This window comes from Equus przewalskii, chromosome 13, assembly GCF_037783145.1.
Source record: "Equus przewalskii isolate Varuska chromosome 13, EquPr2, whole genome shotgun sequence".
Taxonomy (NCBI): domain Eukaryota; kingdom Metazoa; phylum Chordata; class Mammalia; order Perissodactyla; family Equidae; genus Equus; species Equus przewalskii.
Window position 1 is genome coordinate 61,354,247 of NC_091843.1, and position 18,628 is coordinate 61,372,874.

At 34.0% G+C, this 18,628-nt stretch overlaps 1 protein-coding gene and 1 pseudogene across 30 annotated transcripts in view; both read right to left on the reverse strand.

Annotated features, from left to right (window-relative positions):
- FER (FER tyrosine kinase) overlaps positions 1 to 18,628 on the reverse strand; it is a 439,939-nt gene that overhangs the window by 210,837 nt on the left and 210,474 nt on the right. The window lies entirely within an intron of this gene.
- LOC139075429 (small nucleolar RNA U3) lies at positions 15,733 to 15,864 on the reverse strand (annotated as a pseudogene).

Consider the following 18,628-nt stretch of genomic DNA (forward strand, 5'->3'; position numbering starts at 1 on the left):
CAACATGCCAAATTTATGGAACACAGCAAAAGCGGTTCTAAGAGGGAAGTTTATAGCAATACAGTCTTACCTCAACAAACAAGAAAAATTTCAAAGAATCTATCAGTACACCTGAAGCAACTAGAAAAAGAAGAAAAAGCAAAGCCCCAAATCAGTAGAAGGAAAGAAATAATAAATCTCAGGGCTGAAATAAATGAAATAGAGACTAAAAAAACAAAAGAAAAAAATTAGTGACTCTAAGAGCTTGTTCCTTGAAATGATAAACAAAATTGACAAACCTTTAGCTAGACTCACCAAGAAAAAAAGAGTAAAGACTCAAATAAATAAAATTAGAAACAAAAGAGAAGAAATTACAACAGATACCTCAGAAATACAAAAGATTATAAGAGAATACTATGAAAAGCTATATGCCAAGAAATTGGATAATCTAGAAGAAATGGATAGATTCTTAGAAACACATAACCTTCCAAAACTGAATTAAGAATAAATAGAGAATTTGAATAGACCAATCACCAGTAAGGAGATTGAAACAGTAATCAAAAACCTCCCAGAAAATAAAAGTCCAGGACCACATAGCTCCTGGGTGATTTCTACCAAACATTCAAAGAAGATTCATTACCTATCCTTCTCAAACTCTTCCAAAAAAATGAGGAGAAGGGGAAGCTTCCTAACTCATTTCACCAAGCCAAAATTACCCTGATACCAAAACCAGACAAGGACAACATAAAAAAAGGAAAACTATGGGCCAATACCATCAATGAACATCAATGCAAAAATCCTAAAGAAAATACTAGCAAATTAAATACAATATATTAAAAAGATCATACATCATGATCAAATGGGATTTATTCCAGGGATGCAGGCATGGTGCAACATCCACAAATCAACCAACGTGACACACCACATTAACAAAATGAAGAATAAAAACCACATAATTATCTCAATAGATACAGAGAAAGCATTTGACAAAATCCAACATTCATTTATGATAAAAACTGAATAAAATGGATATAGAAGGTAAGTACCTCAACATAATAAAGACCATAAATGACAAACCTACAGCTAACATCATACTCAATGGAGAAAAAAGGAAAGCTGTCCTTTTAAGAACAGGAACCAGACAAGGATGATCACTTTTGCCACTCTTATTTACCACATCATTGGAAGTCCTAGCCAGAGAAATCAGGCAAGAAAAAAGAAAGAAAAGGGATCCAAATTGGAAAAGAAGTGAAACTGTCACTATTTGCAGATGACATGATTTTATATATAGAAAAGCCTAAAAAGTCCACCAAAAAACTTTTAGAAAGTAAAGTTGCAGGGTATAAAATCAACATACAAAAATCATTGCATTTCTATGCACTAACAATAAAGTAGCAAAAAGAGAAATTAAGAATACAATCCCATTTATAATTGCAACAAAATGAATAAAATACCTAGGAATAAACTGAACCAAAGAGATGAAAGATCTGTACACTGAAAACTATAAAACTTTGAAACAAATAGAAGAAGACACAAAAAATGGAAAGACAGTACTCTTGGATTGGAAGAATTAGTATAGTTAAAATGTCCATACTTCCTATAGCAATCTATAGATTCAATGAAATACCTATCAAAGTTCCAATGACATTTTTCACAGAAATAGAACAAAGAATCCTAAAATTTATATAGAACAACAAAAGACCCCGAATAGCCAAAGGATTCCTGAGAAAAAAGAACAAGGCTGGAGGTATCACACTCTCTGATTTCAAAATATGCTACAAAGCTATAGTCATCAAAACAGCGTGATACTGACACAAAAACACACACAGAGATCAATGGGACAGATTCAGGAGCCCAGAAATAAACCCCCACATCTATGGACAGCTAATTTTTAACAAGGGAGCCAAGAACACACAATGGAGAAAGGAAAGTCTCTTCAATAAATGGTGCTGGGAAAACTGGACAGCCACATGCAAAAGAATAACAGTAGGCTATTATCTTACACCATACACAAAAATTAACTCAAAATGGATTAAAGAATTGAATGTCAGACCTGAAACCATAAAACTTCTAGAAGAAAACATAGGCAGTACACTCTTTGACATCAGTCTTAGCAGCATATTTTCAAATACCATGTCTGACCAGGCAAGGGAAACAAAGGAAAAAATAAACAAATGGGACTACATCAAACTAAAAACCTTCTGCACAGAAAAGGAAACCATCAACAAAATGAAAAGACAACCTAACAATTGGGAGAACATATTTGCAAACCATATATCTGATAAGGGCTTAACATCCAAAGTATATAAAGAACTCATATATCTCAACAACAAAAAAATCAAACAATACAGTTAAAAAATGGGCAAAAGATCTGAATAGACATTTTTCCAAAGAAGATATACAGATGGGAATAGGTACATGAAAAGATGTTCAACATCACTAATTATTAGGAAAACGCAAATCAAAACTTCCACGAGATATCACCTCACGCGCATCAGAATGGCTATAATTAACAACACAAGAAATAACAAGTGTTTGAGAGGATGTGGAGAAAAGGGAATCCTCATACACTGCTGGTGGGAATGCAAACTAGTGCAGCTACTGTAGAAAATAGTATGGAGATTTCTCAAAAAATTAAGAATAGAACTAGCATGTGATCCAGCTATTCCACTGCTGAGTATTTACCCAAAGAATATGAAAACACAAATGCCTAAAGATATATGCACTCTATGTTCACTGCAGCATTATTCACAATAGACAATACTTGGAAACAACCTAAGTGCCCCTCAAGGGATGAATGGATAAAGAAGATGTGGTATTTATAAACGATGAAATACTTCTCAGATATAAAAAAAAAAAAAGATGAAATCTTGCCATTTGTGACAACATGGATGGACCTTGAGGGTATTATGCTAAGTGAAATAAGTCAGACCGAGAAAGTCAAATATCATATGATCTCACTCATAAACAGAAAATAAAAACAACAAGAACAACAACAAACACATAGATACAGAGATTAGATTGGTGGTTACCAGAGGGGAAGGAGAGAGGGAAGAGGAAATGGGTGACTGGACACATGTGTATGGTGATGGATGGTAGTCTTTGGGTGGTGAACATGATGTAGTCTACACAGAAATTGAAATATTATGATGTACACCTGACACAATATAATGCTATAAATCAATGTTACCTCAATAAAAATAAAATTAAATAAATAAGATAAAAATAAACTATGTAATAATCCAATCAACTTCTTTAGTCATAAGCTAGAAGCAAGGTGAAATACATACACGTATATATATATGTGTGTGTGTGTGTGTACGTATGTATGTGCGTGTGTGTGTGTGTGTATGTGTACGTGCCACCTGGTTATTTAATTTCTATTTCAACATTTCTACAATATTACTAATAATTCTGTTACTGTGCATTACAAATAAAACACCACTGTATAAGATACATCTGTGTATGTGTGTGTATATATATGCGTGAATATACAGCTCATATGTGTATATACACATACACATACATATATATATATGTATAAATATAAAATGTTTATGTCAAACTAACAGGCACAACGTGTGAATACACACTCATTCTAATTCTGAACAAAGCCATATTTCATGCCACATAATTTATGTATATATTTTAATGTTAAGAGTAGAGTACTGAGACTATTTTGGCAGTTAGTGTGAAAAACCATGAGTGTTAGTCTAAAAGTACGTTTCATTTCTGTAGTGTACTTGGGTAGAGGGTCTCTGTATTGCTTAATATCATTTAAGCGTCATTTTAGAGATGCTAATGAACATGACTCTGCTCTCTATTTCACTGAATTATTACTCTTCATTTTCTCTTATTTCTGGCCTTATAAAGATATATTTTCATTCTGTCTTGAGACTATTTCCCATTTCATTTCTTTCAACTACCAAAAACTTCATTCCTATTGACACCTCTAAAATATTTAAACAGTATTATCATATTTTCTGTTATCCTCTCACCCATTTCCTTCATTCTCTCCTCACCTACAATTTGTTTTCAAATCTCCTCACATTTTTTATTGCATTTCTTTGAACTGCATTAAGTGGCAGTTAGGGTGACATCTGTACATGCATTTACACATGCATACATCAGTACTATAACAAAGGTTATCAAAATTTTCTAAGCTGAAATATCATTTATGTATAAATTAAGACGTCATTCACAATACTTTTTACAAATTGAGTCTGGTATTTTGAAACTTCTAACATTAATTATCAAGCATACTTTTCACAATTTAATGGCAAGATCTATCTACACCAGTGGAATATAAATGAGAAACAGCAGGTTAAAACAAGTTAGCAAAACCATTTATTTTTCTTTTAATATTGCCTGAGTTGACTGGCTACTAAAGGAATTACGTAAGTATTAGCTTGCTTTCAGTTTCATCAATATTTTATTTCACTGCCTAAGCTAATTTTTAAAAAATATTTTGTGGCTTTTACTTACACAGGCTAATGTTAAGAAGCTGCTTATTTTATATGTTTGTGATAGAAAAAATTAAATGGATTTTATCTGTGGCATGGCCCAAATCACCTAATAAATTCTTGAAAAATGCATTGAGTTGCTAGTAAGTACAAGGTATGATAGGGATATGAAATTATTATTACATACTCCTTGGCCTTAGACTGCTTGCAGGGACCATATGAATGCTTACAAATAACTAAAACAAACATTGGTGAATAGAGTGCAAATGGTCTTTTCAACTCAACAGAAATGTATTACATGCCTAGCTGTATTATACTAAACTCCTTCATATTAATGGTTATGTATTCTCATGCTTACCCCACATGCAATTTTTATAATGGAAATTCTACTAAAATAATAACTATGTTTGCATAATTGCTTTCTTGGACATTTTTCAAAAGCTTATATTAATCATCAAGACACAATGTGAGAGAAGTAGTCATATACAAGAAATACAAAAATGTAAAAAATGCACATATGTAGCACTAGTTAAGTTCACTTTTTTAAAAAAAGAAATGGAAATATGGATAACATTTCACAGCATGAAAGAAAGAAATGTGCTAAAAAACTCAGGATTTTTCAAAGTGTTCAGTAAGCTCATAAATGCCAATGTTTCACTGAATTCAACATATAGTATTTGTTTAGAACTCAATACTTCTTAATTACTTTCCTTTACTTATTTGTAATATAAACCCATTGAACTTATGTATTATCATAGACTGGAGTTTGACGATGTTTGTTGCTCTACATTAGGGAATGCACAGAGAACAACAGATTGGTATTATCAATCCTTCATGCACTCCCATAACCTTTTTAAATAATCACTAGCTCTGATTTTTCCCTATCATAAATAAAAACATGCAGAATAGTTGGGCATCCAGCTTTTTTCCATTTGAAGAGTATTTCTTTAGGATTGATTCGTGGCAATAACATTAAGAGGTCAAAGAGTAAAAGTACTTGCATTATTGTTTACTGTAAAGATGTCATCTTATTGTGTCTTTTAATTTTGTTAAAAACATTTAAAAGTGAAACCTAACCTTTATCTGCTAATCTGATTATATTGTACTGACACATTCGATATTTATTTGTTTAAATAATTGTAGTCCCTCTCTTGAGAGCTGTCAGCCTATGTCCTTTGTCCACTTAAGCCTTGGATTTTTAGGATGTTTCTCTTCATTTTTTGTGGGTTATTTCTATCTTGGACCTTTTTTCTTTTAACATTTAAGATTACCATATTGTTAGAGACTCAACATTGCTCACATTATCCCTGTTCATTTTCTGTATGTTTTCTAACCTTTAAAAGTCCCATCTCCATCTCTTGAAGTTTATAAATATTAAATTCTATTTTCTTCTTTATTATGATTTGATTTTTACGTGTAATTCTAATCAACTTTGAATGTATAATACTGGAAGAAGCAGTGTCTAAATTGTTGCTTTACGAAACTGCTAACCAATTTATCTCACCACCACTGATTGAGAGATAATCCCCTTCCCAACTGATTTTTAATACATCCTTTATCATATTTTTCCCACATACTTTTAGATGAATAGTAATTTGTCACATCTGTGTGTTTTTAAGTGTAGTAAGAAGAAATAAGCATAATACTCAAGGAAATCTAACTACGAAGAATGTACAGAAATAACTACTGACTGGCATTTACTCATTCTCCAGCATCATGTTTTGGGTTAAGAACCATTTCATCTCCTAGATATTTTTCTTCCATATTTTCTAATACGCTTAGTTAATACTTCATTCTGATTTTATATTTTTCTGTTTTAGTCCCTAAAGATACTTATACTTGTGCATATAATTACCTGGTTTTGATGGGACATTTTATTCCATTTTTATATTCTAAGTTATTAACTTGACTAATTGAGTGGTTTCTGTAAATCTGGTGAGCATATTCTCAACTCCTTTTTCCATATTGCTCTAGATCTTTGCCTTTACTAACTTTAACTCCATAAAGAGAAGTTTAAGAAATAAGAAAGATAAGACGCAGAGTTCTAGGAAGCCTTTTAGGAATCTTTTACCTCCGGTATTCAGAAGGTAAGGCAAGCAAAGGAGAAGACAGAAAAGTACTAGTAGGATTAGCTGACCTAAGAGAATCTTTTTGAAAAAATCTAACACTCCCAAGACTATATGTTTCAAGAAGAGCAAGCACCACGTCTGTTTCATTTTTCACTACAACACCAGCACCAGGTATACAATCGGTGCTCAACAAATATTTGCTGATTGCATCAAAGAGACCAAGAGGGCAGGAAGAGAGCTGGAAAGGCGATAGGGCAAAGGGGGAAAGAATGTGTGAATGTGAGCATGTATCTGTAAGTAGGTTTCGTAAGTTGTCTCACAATTCTAACCTTTTTTCGAAGAAGGACCTGAGTAATACACTTTAGCTGACCTAGAAGGACTTGAAACTTTTTAAGCCACCATTTTTCTCTTGCTCCTCTGTGACCTTGATTCTTCGATTAAAATTCTAAAGTGCCTAAAATCAAATTTTACTGACAGACTCCAGATGAGTAACTCCAGTGTTTCCTCCACTCTCATTTTAGGAGTTCCAAACAGCTTGGAAATACAACTCATCTGCTTGATGTGTTGATGAAACTGCTAAGAATGACTGTCATGTCAAAAACTTCACGGTCATGAGATGACAAAAATTAATTTACTACTTTGCATATATTTCATACCTAGAAGAATCAGCTGTGATGAATCAGCTGTCCAAATTTCTGCCAAAAATCAACACAATTTTAAAATATAATTAGATTTCAACTTGGTTTAGACCAAAAGCACCAAGACATTTTAAGGAAGCAGACAGCAAAGCAAGAGAATAGGGGTTTTGAGGAAGCAGGAAAGAGGTAAGACTGGGAGAATGTGTAGGTCATGGTATCATGGTTTAAGTATAAATCTGGGTCAGAGATGCTATCAGTCTTATAAATTTGTGCTAGTAACTTCTTCCCCAGAAATGCTAAATGTGATGCTCAATTATCTCTAAAGTTGTGTCTGGCCCTGTACATACTTCCATATTGCCAAGGCATCTCATCAAGATTAGATTCATTCAGTCCATCAATTTATTCATTCAACAAATATTAATTGAGCACTTACCAAGTGTGAGGGAACACAATGGTACAAAATATATGCCATCCTTGCCCTCATGGGCTTTCTATGTAGTGGTATTACTATATTAGTACTATTAAGCAAATAACTATAGAAACAATTACCAATTTTCCATGCATGTGTTATCTCATTTGAGATAACAGAACCAATAAGGTAAGATTATCACCATTTTATGGCTAAGGAAATGAGGCTTAAACAGGCTCACCTAGTAAATGTATAATTACAAAAAACGGAAAATTTTGAGAAGGAAATTTAAAATGTGTATTGAGGTATCTGATTTTGCCTAGAAGTCAGGGACATTTATCTGAAGAAATAATGTTTACAGTTTAGCTTTCTTGATCACTCTAAAATATGACTGACCAAACGAGCTTAAAAATTATAATTCTTAAATACATGAACTTTATGATTTTCTATCTTTGAAATCACTTCAGAATGACTACAGTGAACATACAGTTCATAAAAGGAAGACCGAAAAAAATAGTGTTCATGCAGAATATCATTTTAGACATCTTTCTTTCAATTTTGATGAGACTGTGAAAATCAATTTTGGAACATCAACTTCTCCAAAAAGCCATAAAATAGGCATTTCTGTTTCACTGATTCTTGATTAGGATGCTGTGAGATGATTTAAGTTTAAAGAGGTCATTGCTTATACCTCAAATAATTACCAGTCTATTCCCTGAAAAATGTGATTTCTTCTCTTATTTCCAAGGGTAGAATAAATGCACTTCTGTTCCAAATTTCTCCTACACTCTCCCCGTCTAAACTACAGCAATAAGGTAATGAAGAGAATGTATAGGCTCAGAATAGCTCTTTTTTTCCCATCTAGATTAGAGGTTGTCAAACTTTAGGGATCATCAGAATCACCTAGGAGACTTGTTAAAACAGACAGCAGGGGCCCACTTCCAGAGTTTCTGATTCTGTAGGTCTGGGGAGAAGCCAGAAAATCTGCATTCTAACAAGCTCCCAGGTGATATTGATGCTGTTCATCCATGGTACTCACTTTCAAAATCCCTGGTCTAGAAGGTGATCTCCCTAGGAGATCTACAACTAAAAGTGGAAAAGTACTTACACTTCTTAAATTAACTCAATTTCACTGTTCCTTAATTAGCAACATTGATGGCTGTAATGAGAACAGTCACACAAAACTACAAAGATGGAATTACAGGCACTGTCCTCTTCTGTACCACTTGGAGAGGTAGCATAACTTACTCTTTAAGAGAAAATACTCTGAAGGAAACTGCTTGGGTTGGAATCCTAGCTCTGCTACATAATAGCTATGTATTCTTGAGAAAATTACTTAACTTCTCTGTGCCTCAGTTTCATCTATAAAATTAGGAAAATAACGTTACCCACCTCATAGGGCTTTTATGAGATTTAAATGAGAAAGACACTTCGAACAATGTCTGACTTACAATATACAAAAGTGTTTATCAAATAAAAGCTGGTTTCCTCAGTAAAGTAACTGTTCTCCTAAGCAGCTTCTTTTTTTCCCCACCTTTGTTGTCTACTAACTCAACTGAATTTACAGCCTATATCCACTTAGAGGAACTTCTGATAACCATTTCTAGATAATAATTATACCCTCATTAAATATGTTATTATGCTTTTTTCTTTTCATTCCAGTTTTATCATCCCCTCATTTTTAATCTGTTTTATTAAACATATCTTTACAAGAGTCTCCAAATCTTTTGCTGGAATGAAGCAAGATATATGTAAATCAATAGGCCAATAAATATAGCTTTGACTTTTTCTATGTTTAAATAATACAATTATTAAACAAGAGAAGTAAACTAAAACAAACTAAGCTTCTATTGTGAACTAAAAAATGACCTGAGCTATTCTTTAGTGCCTTTGACACAATTATTAAGTATAACATGCTATTCCATGCATTTACTTCAAATGAGGACCCAAATCCCTTCTAGAAAACCTTTCTAAAAAACCCCAGCCCATAAGTCATTCTTTTGCCCTTTTAACAAACATGTTTTTACTAAAATGTGAGCAAACAGCAAGAGACCTTAGTAGGTTGTATGTCATGTTTGTGCAAGAAAAGAACTAAGGCCAGAGGTCACTTGTCTCTTGTGCTTCTTCACATCATTCAGTAACAATGCTAGACCCACTGGGCATATGCAGTGACCACTTCAGCACTATGGGAATCTGGTGAGAATAAAAAATATTCAATCTTCTGCAGGGTGTTTGAAAATTCATGTTTTTTTATTGGTCCAAACTCTCAAACTTGGTTTCTTCACTATGACTTCCAAATGTATCTTATATTCTTGCTAAAAGGCCTGAATAGTCAACCAATTTCAAAACAATTTCAAATATACTAGTTCTTGACATGGGAATTTCAGATAAAGTTTCATACTTCTATATATTTCGGGTGAAATGGCACTGGAGAAATGCTACTAAGTAGTATTTTGGCTTGGATAGTTTCTCTCACATAGATGAATCAGAACAATTACAAGAGTTTATCAAAACAGAGATAACATCTATCATGACCACTTAGTCAACATAGCAAAATTGGCCTATAGTATGAATTATTTTTTACCAGTAATGGAGAGAACTAATATGGTATAACATCCAGTATTAACAGGATTAGGATTATTTTATACCACAGTTAATGATATGCTTAAATGGGAAATGGATATGTCAACAAGGATTACTTTTTTAAAGGATTTTTTGAAAATTATGTCTTTCTCTTCACTCAAAGTAATGCTGTATAACATTTCTTGATCTCCTGGATTTGACTTAATATTACTCAACCCTTAACTTACAAACACTGACTTTCTAAATTCTTCATTTTCCAGTTATTGTTCTACTTTCTCATTTAATAATTTTGACTTCCACATCTTTCTCTACCATTAAAGTTTATTAAATGAGAGAGCTCACCATCAAAATACACCTAATTTATTTTCTATTTTCAGAATGAATTCAGTATAACTCATTAGTTCAATCTATAACCCACAGGATGATATAGTGTCTCCCCTGTCTTTTGTCCCAGATTGCCAGCGTGTCTGTTTAATATATCTAGGTCAAACATATTTCTGTAACAGGAACCTAACGCATATTAAGGAATGTTGTGCTATTATGAAAACCATGACCTAGCATCCAGATATCTTGACTTTTTAAAGCTTCCAAAGCTTAATGGATAATAAATTTTCCCAAGTCTATGGATATTACCCTTTCCAACCCAGTTAGCCATAATATCATTGCATACTACATGAAAATAAGTGACATTTTTAAAGTACTTGAGAGTTTACAAAATGCTTTCACTATCTTGCCTTTACAACAACACCACGAAGTAGGTACAGAAAAAGAAATTGGGTCTCAAAGAGATCAAGTATATTATCTAAAGTCTTGTAAGAAAAACAATCTAGTGAGAATACATTTAGTGGAGCAGGTGCCAAGCTGAATCAGCCTCTTTTTTGCATGCCACCATTAAACCAGCTCATGGAAGACAAAGTGAATTAATACAATCCTTGACTTCACAAAACCACAACTAGAAGTATATAAAAAAGAAAATAATTTTAGCACTACAAAATAAGTGTTATAATCATGGCTTGTGCAGAATTCTATGGAAGCAAAGGGAAAGGAGGACTTAATTTGACCTTGTGGTTTAAGAAAGACTTTAAACAGGAAATGATGCTCAAAATACATTCCAGGAAAAGAGAGCAGCATTACAAGGATAGAAAAGTATGAAACAGCAGACCATATTCTTAGAAGTGAAAGGGATTCTGATATGTTGCAATTTCAGACACGTGAAGGACTGGCAGGAGAAACAACTGGAAAGACTGAAATGAGCAAGATCACAAGAGGTCCTTGTATGCTAAGATGTTTCAACCTGACCAGGTTCATTAGAGTATTTAAGCATTTGCATGACATGATCAATTACTACTTTAGACATTCCAAACATCTGAACATGGCAGTAGGACAAAGGATTAGCAAGCATGAGAAACAAGAGACTCTTCATGAGAGTCTCAGACCCACATCAACAAAGGCCTCAGATAAGGTAGCAGCAGCGAAGATATAACGCAGGCAACAGACTTGAAAGCCATTTATGAGGTAGGAGTTTCAGGAATTCATGACTCATTAGCTGTGAAAGATGAGGGAAAATGAGGAGTAGATGAATGTTCCAAATATTGTGTACAGCTTACATGCCAGAATAGATGGTGTTAACAAAGACCAAGACTGAGAGGCATGGCCAGTGGGCGAACAAAGGAGTGGGAATCAACATAATGAGTTCATGCTCATATATGTTGAGCTTAAGGTTTTATATTCTTATATATGTATATATTCTAAGAGGATGGCCAAAAGAAAGTGAAAAAAAACTGAGAAGGGGCTAAACTGGGCAGATGATCTAGGCTCAGAATAGAAAATCCTGAATAGACTAAGGAGCCTGCATTGATTCACAAAAGCACAAGAGTATCATAGATTTTTAAAATAGGAACCTGATATGATAAAATGTTGTTTTAGAAAGATAAATCTAGTGATGAGAGGGGAACAAAAGATCCTGAAGGAAAGACAGGTAAATGACTTGTCAGCAACACAAGTTTAAAGCAATGAAAGTCTGTATGAATAAGAAGGCAACAGGAGTGGAGAAGGAATGGGTGAGAGAGACCACTGAAGTCTCCCCTTCCTCCATTCCTGGGCTATCTAGCTATCTCCAGGTCCATTTCTTATGTTATATATTTTTTCATCTACTCTAAGCCTTCAGGTATTTTCTCTACATGCTTTGACTCCCAAGTCTATATCTGTGGCCCTGAGATTGCTCCTAAATTCTGGATATGCATATTCATCTCCTTTCAGGATCATCTATTTGGAAGTGTCACATACGCTTCGCACTCAACATGACCTAAATTTCCTCCTAAACCTAGTTTTGGAATGGATCTCAATGACATCATCACCTAACTGCTCCGAAAGTAATCCTTAGAACCCCTCCCTCACCCACCACACACTTTGATAAATCTTGTAGACTGACAGATGGCTAAGCTAATCACTTGCACTTTCACCCCACCATCAATGCCTCCACAAATACTAATCACTCGTTAAATCCCAATCTACTATTTCACATTCATTGCCACTTCCATCTCTCTCCTGTCAATCACTCACTAATTGGTTTCCACAATGAAGCCATAATGGTCTTTATAAAATACAAATCTGATCATGACTTTTCTGATGATAAAACTATTCAAAGCTTCCTCCTGCCCCCAAGACAAAGACCAAACTCTTTAGGGGCCAGCCTGGTGGCGCAGCAGTTGGTTAAGTGTGCATGTTCCAGGTCGGTGGCCTGGGGTTCGCTGGTTCAGATCCCAGGTGCGGCCATGACACTGCTTGGCAAGCCATGCTGTGGTAGGCATCCCACTTATAAAGCAGAGGAAGATGGGCACAGACGTTAGCTCAGGGCCCATCTTCCTCAGCAAAAAGAGGAGGATTGGCAGCAGATGTTAGCTCAGGGATAATCTTCCTCAAAAAAAAGAAAAAAGACCAAACTCTTTAGCATGAAGTAGTGATTAGCATCTTTTTAACTTCTCCAATCTCACTTCCTGTATTAGTTTTCTATTGCTGCTGTTAACAAATTATCACAAACTTAGTGGCTTAAAGCAACACAAATTCATTATCTTACAATTCTGGAGCTCAGAAGTTCAAAATGGGTCTCCCGCGGCTAAAAGCAAGGTGATGGCAGAACCGCATTTCTTCTGGAGGCTCTAGGGGAGAATCTGTTCCCTGCCTTTTCCAGCTTCTAGAGGCTGCCTGTATTACTTGGCTCTTGGCCACTCTTGACTCCAACCAATACTTCCAAAGTTACATTTCCTTATCTCTCTCTGACTCTTCCATCTCTCTCTTTCCCTTATAAAGAAACTTGTGATTACACTGGGCTCACCTGGAAAATCCAGGCTAATCTCTCCTTCTCAAGATCCTTAACATAATCCCACCTGCAAAGTCTCTCATGCTATGTAATAGAACGCATTCAAAGGTTCTGGGGGTTAGTACATAGACACATTTTGGGGACCATTATTCCGTCTACCACACCTCCTCTTCCCTTTTCCCCTGACTACTAGAATATTCTCCATTCCAGGTGTATAAATAGAAGTCTTTATAGTCCCTCAAATGTACCACAGAATTTCTCCCCTCAAGATCAGATACAGCAGCTTGGTCCAAAAGACTATGCTCTGTCAGGCCCTTCACCAGTACACCCTAATCATCCTTCACAACTCTTGAAAGCCTTCCCTGAACTGTCAAAGTAACATGCCTTTCTTATGTCCTCTAAAAACAGCATAAATTACCTCTAGAATAGGGTATCACCTCAATCATAATTCTTATTTACATGCTTAAAATTTGTGGATTCCTAGAAAATTTTGACCCTATTTACTTCAGATGAATACCAATGACCTTCCAGAAACCCCACATTCAAGATTGTAATAGGAGTGGAGGAGTCTTTTAAAAGTTATTTCTAGAGAAGATTCAAAAACTCTATTGACTCTCTCATAGTCTAGTATTATGAACTAAAAAATGATTCTTATGGTCTCCAACTGAAGTGATTCCAGGGGCAAAAAAAAAGAAGACAGATTTATTATTTAAAAGAGAACACAGCATTACTAAAAGGTATTGGTAAAATCATACCTCTTGAGTCCACCATTAGGAAGTCTCTCTAATGGTAAGACCACAAAACAGTGAGGGCCATAATTTGAACATGAGGGTCCTTTATTACTAAGGGGCATAAAAGAAATAATTGATCTTTGCTGATCTTGATTCTATTTCTCATTAAATAGTGACCAATCAAGGTTCATGGATGTCCACAAGATTATAATTTCTCTGTATGGGTATTTCTGTTATAAGACCTGATTTTTTGGTTTAGATTTAATATGTATCAGCTGTTACATAAATAACAGAAGGCAGAACTAAAAGTTTCATTTTCTCTAGAGCTTATATATAAATGAGGCTTTCCATTAAAAAAAATCACTTACAGATATCTTTTTAATGTCCTTGGTCTTTCCAATTTAAATCCTATTATTTCAATGTCATTAAAATTCTTAGCATGCATATTTAGTCCATGTAAAGTAAAGGAGGATGTGGGACAAGTCTTTTTGTGGCACAATTAAATTGTTCCCTTCAAGGACAACTGAGCAGAAGGTGAACACTAATTTAGTTAATATGGTAAAGAAAGACAAATAGCTCTTTTAAAAGGTGAAAACAAGCAATGCCTGTTCTTGTATTTCATTTTCACTTTTGAAATGGGTTAATACAAGACTGTAATTTTCAAATAAAGAATATTATATATTACGTAAGATAAGATTGCTTCAATACTTTAAAGTTCATATCAGAGAGAAATCTCATCAAGGTGTCAAATGAATTTTATGGAACCTATTGAACATGGTTCTCACTGGTATAAAATACAAATAAGCTGAAAAAGACTACACTGGAAATATTTTCTCTCTCTCCTTAAAAATATTTATGAAGTTTGCTAAGAGCATCATAACTACATGAAAAAGTAACTTCTAACTGAAAATATGGAAAATAAACTATTGTACAAATGGAACTGAAACGGAATATATCTTATTTCCAAAGAGATCTCACTCATAAATCTAAACTATGCTCACCTTTGGAAATGTTAAAAGCTAAAATTTCTATATTGTTCTAAAACAGAATGTTAAGGTCTTTTGGTTATAATATTTTTTCAAATAATATATCAAGAACTTAGTAAATGTCCAGATTTTGTCAAAAATAACATCAAATATTTACTGAATTATGCATTAGAAACAGTGAAACACATTAAAATGAGTAAAAATATCCCTATTGCTCTCAAGGAGCTTAATATCTAATGGGGATGTCAGACATAGGAAATAATAGCAGAGAGAACAAAGTAACTACTATAACTACTGCAAAGTTCAATTTGAGGACATTTTTATGGAATACTTTCTGAATATGTATAATAAAGTTAATTAATAATGAAAATAGAAACTACACATTATCTCAGAAGTTTTCTATCTCAGAAGTATATTATATGGTCTGCAGGCCGTAGGGGCAGAGGAGGGAAAGTAGTTATAAGGAAGAGGGTTTATGTGACTGAAGAGACTAACCCAGCATGGAGACAGAATAGCTACCCTCTTCTCTCTCATACTTCTTATCAACTCAACCCACTCAATCCTTACCACCTCTTCATGTCCCTCCTATTCTATTGACCACTTCTCTCCTGCTTGAATTGTAGAAGTAACAACATTGAGAATATTCTGGTAATAAACTATAGAAATGATCCCTGAAAGTATGTTCAACATCACTAATTATTAGTGAAATGCAATTCAAAACTACAGTGAGATATCACCTCACATCCATCAGAATGCCTATTATTAAAAAGACAAGAAACAAGTGTTGGAGAGGACGTGGAGAAAAGGGAACCCTCATACACAGCTAGTGGGAAAGCAAACTGGTACAGCCACTACAGAGAACAGTATGAAGATTTCTCAAATAGAAATACCATATGATTCAGCTACTCCACTCCTGGGTATTTATCCAAAGAACACGAAAACACTAATTCATAAAGATATATGCACCCCTATGTTCATCACAGCATTATTCACAATGGGCAAGACGTGGAAGAAACCCTAGTGCCCATCAACAGAAAAATGGATAAAAAAGATACAGTACATATATACAATGGAATACTACTTGGCCATAAAAAAGACAAAATCGTGCCATTTTGTGATGACATGGATGGACCTTGGTATTATTGTAAGTAAAATAAGTCAGATAGAGAAAGACAAATACCATACGATTTCACTCATATGTGGAAGATAAACAAACACATACATAAGAAGAACAAGTGGTGGTTACCAGAGAGGAAGGGGGTAGGGAGGACAAAAAGGGTAAAGGGGCACATATGTATGGTGATGGATAAAAACTAGATTATTGGTGGTAAACACAATGCAGTCTATACAGAAGCTGAAATATAATAATGTATACCTGAAATATACACAATGTTACAAACCAATGTGACTTCAATAAAATAATTCTTTTTTTCTTTCTTTCTTTCTTTCTTTTTTTTTTTTTTTGGTGAGGAAGATTGGCCCTGAGCTAACATCTGTTGCCAATCTTCCTCTTTTTGCTTGAGGAAGACTGTCCTTGGGCTAACATCTATGCCAATCTTCCTCTATTTTGTATGTGGGATGCTGCCACACCATGGCTTGATGAGTCGTATGTAGCTTTGCAACAGGGACCTGAACTGTGGGGTGCTGAAGGAGAGAGCACAAATTTAACTGCTATGCCACTGGGCCAGCCCAATAAAGTAATTTTTTTTAAAGTCCTTGGTAAAATAAAATAAAAAGTATTAATTTAAATGATAAAAAAATTGAATAATCTGTGTCAGAATGCTTTTGTCTCCTTGATAGAGACTTTTCTTGCTTTGTAGAGCTTACTGTCTTAGTCCATTTTATTGTGGGGTTTTTAGAACATCAAATATGTTCTCAATGTCTAAGTTCAAGATACGAAAAGTAAGACATTAAAAAAGAGATAGTGATCCTCTATTAAATTAAGTTTTTTAGAATTGATAACTTAAAAATAAAATAAACTATTGGTAACTGTGGACTTTTTTTTCCACAATGGCAGAGTATGAACAAAAATAAAAATACTTCAACAATGTTCTATTCCATGTCAAGGTTTTTTTCACTCAACGTGTAGATCCTCTACCAACTTAGCTAAATGTTAAATTGTTCAGTTAAATAATTAAGATGAGATATATGTAAATGTCATAGGTGTAATCTTTTGGTATTTTGGTATCTTTTTAATGTATTTAATGCTAATTTTATTTTTTTATCATAAATCTGTATCCTGAATTTTACTATTCTGTTCAGCAAAAGTTGAAAACAGAGGAAAAAATGCTGATGCAGAATGTTCTTTATTAAGTTGTATTTTAATATTATAACCCTTAGCTATTATTAAAGGACACTAAAAGCAACAACCGATGAAATCTCTTCCTAACTTTTGCAGATATGTTGTTAAGGACATTGTTATATCTAAAATCCCAAGAGACAAATTTCCTTTAGAACTTATTGGTTGTAAAACTTTGCTTCAAACAAATTAATATCCCTCCTCCTCTCAACCACAAAATTAGTTAACTCTTTTTCTATAATGAATTACATCTAAATTTCAAGCTCAACACAGAAATTATAGAGGTCTTTAATAGCCAGCATTTTGTATTTTATTTAATGTTGTTAAATTTCCACCATTACTTATTTTTCCCTGGTAGCAATAATTTATTTCTACACCTATTTTAACATTACTTCACTGTACTATAATTTGGTTATGGCTACACAAGTTCTTTGTGAAAGATGGTAAAATGAAAATTGATTTCTTTCTGTTTTTTAAATGTGCCAACAAATGCCTTAACTTCATCAAGCAATTAAAAGGGTGGAGAACCTTCAATATTCTAGTGAGGGATGTGCTATCACACTCTATTCTTTAGATGTGCTTAGTTCACATTCACCCCTTGCTTGTAAACCTGCAGTGGAATGGCATTTTCCACTGATAAATCCTAATCCTGGTATTCAAGGCTCTCAAAAATCTGAGACTAACCTACACTTTTCAGATTACTCACCTTTCTAAGTCATCTGGCTTCTGTCTAACTGATCTTGCCTTCCTTAAAGCAAGTCTCGGAATTTTCCATAATCCCTACTTCTGCCTATCCTCAAGACCCACTTCAAGTCCATGCTCCTCCATGAGCTATTCCCAGGCCATTTGTTCTTCCTCTGAATTCCTATAACACACACTGCTACTTTGAAAATCAATTTTATTGAGATTCAATTTTACTGAGGTTCATAAAATCAATGTTTTGGCTCTAGACTTTTTAAGAAGATAATAGAATATATCACATATAACAAACATAAAAAGTTGTTTTACAAAATTTGTTTCAGTTATACATGCCCATACATATCAACACTCACAATTTTGTGCATCCTGAGACTCAATATAGCATGTAACTTATTTCTATGCATTGTGGGGAAAAAAAGCAGTTTTAAAAACATTGCCTTATAGTGTTCTACC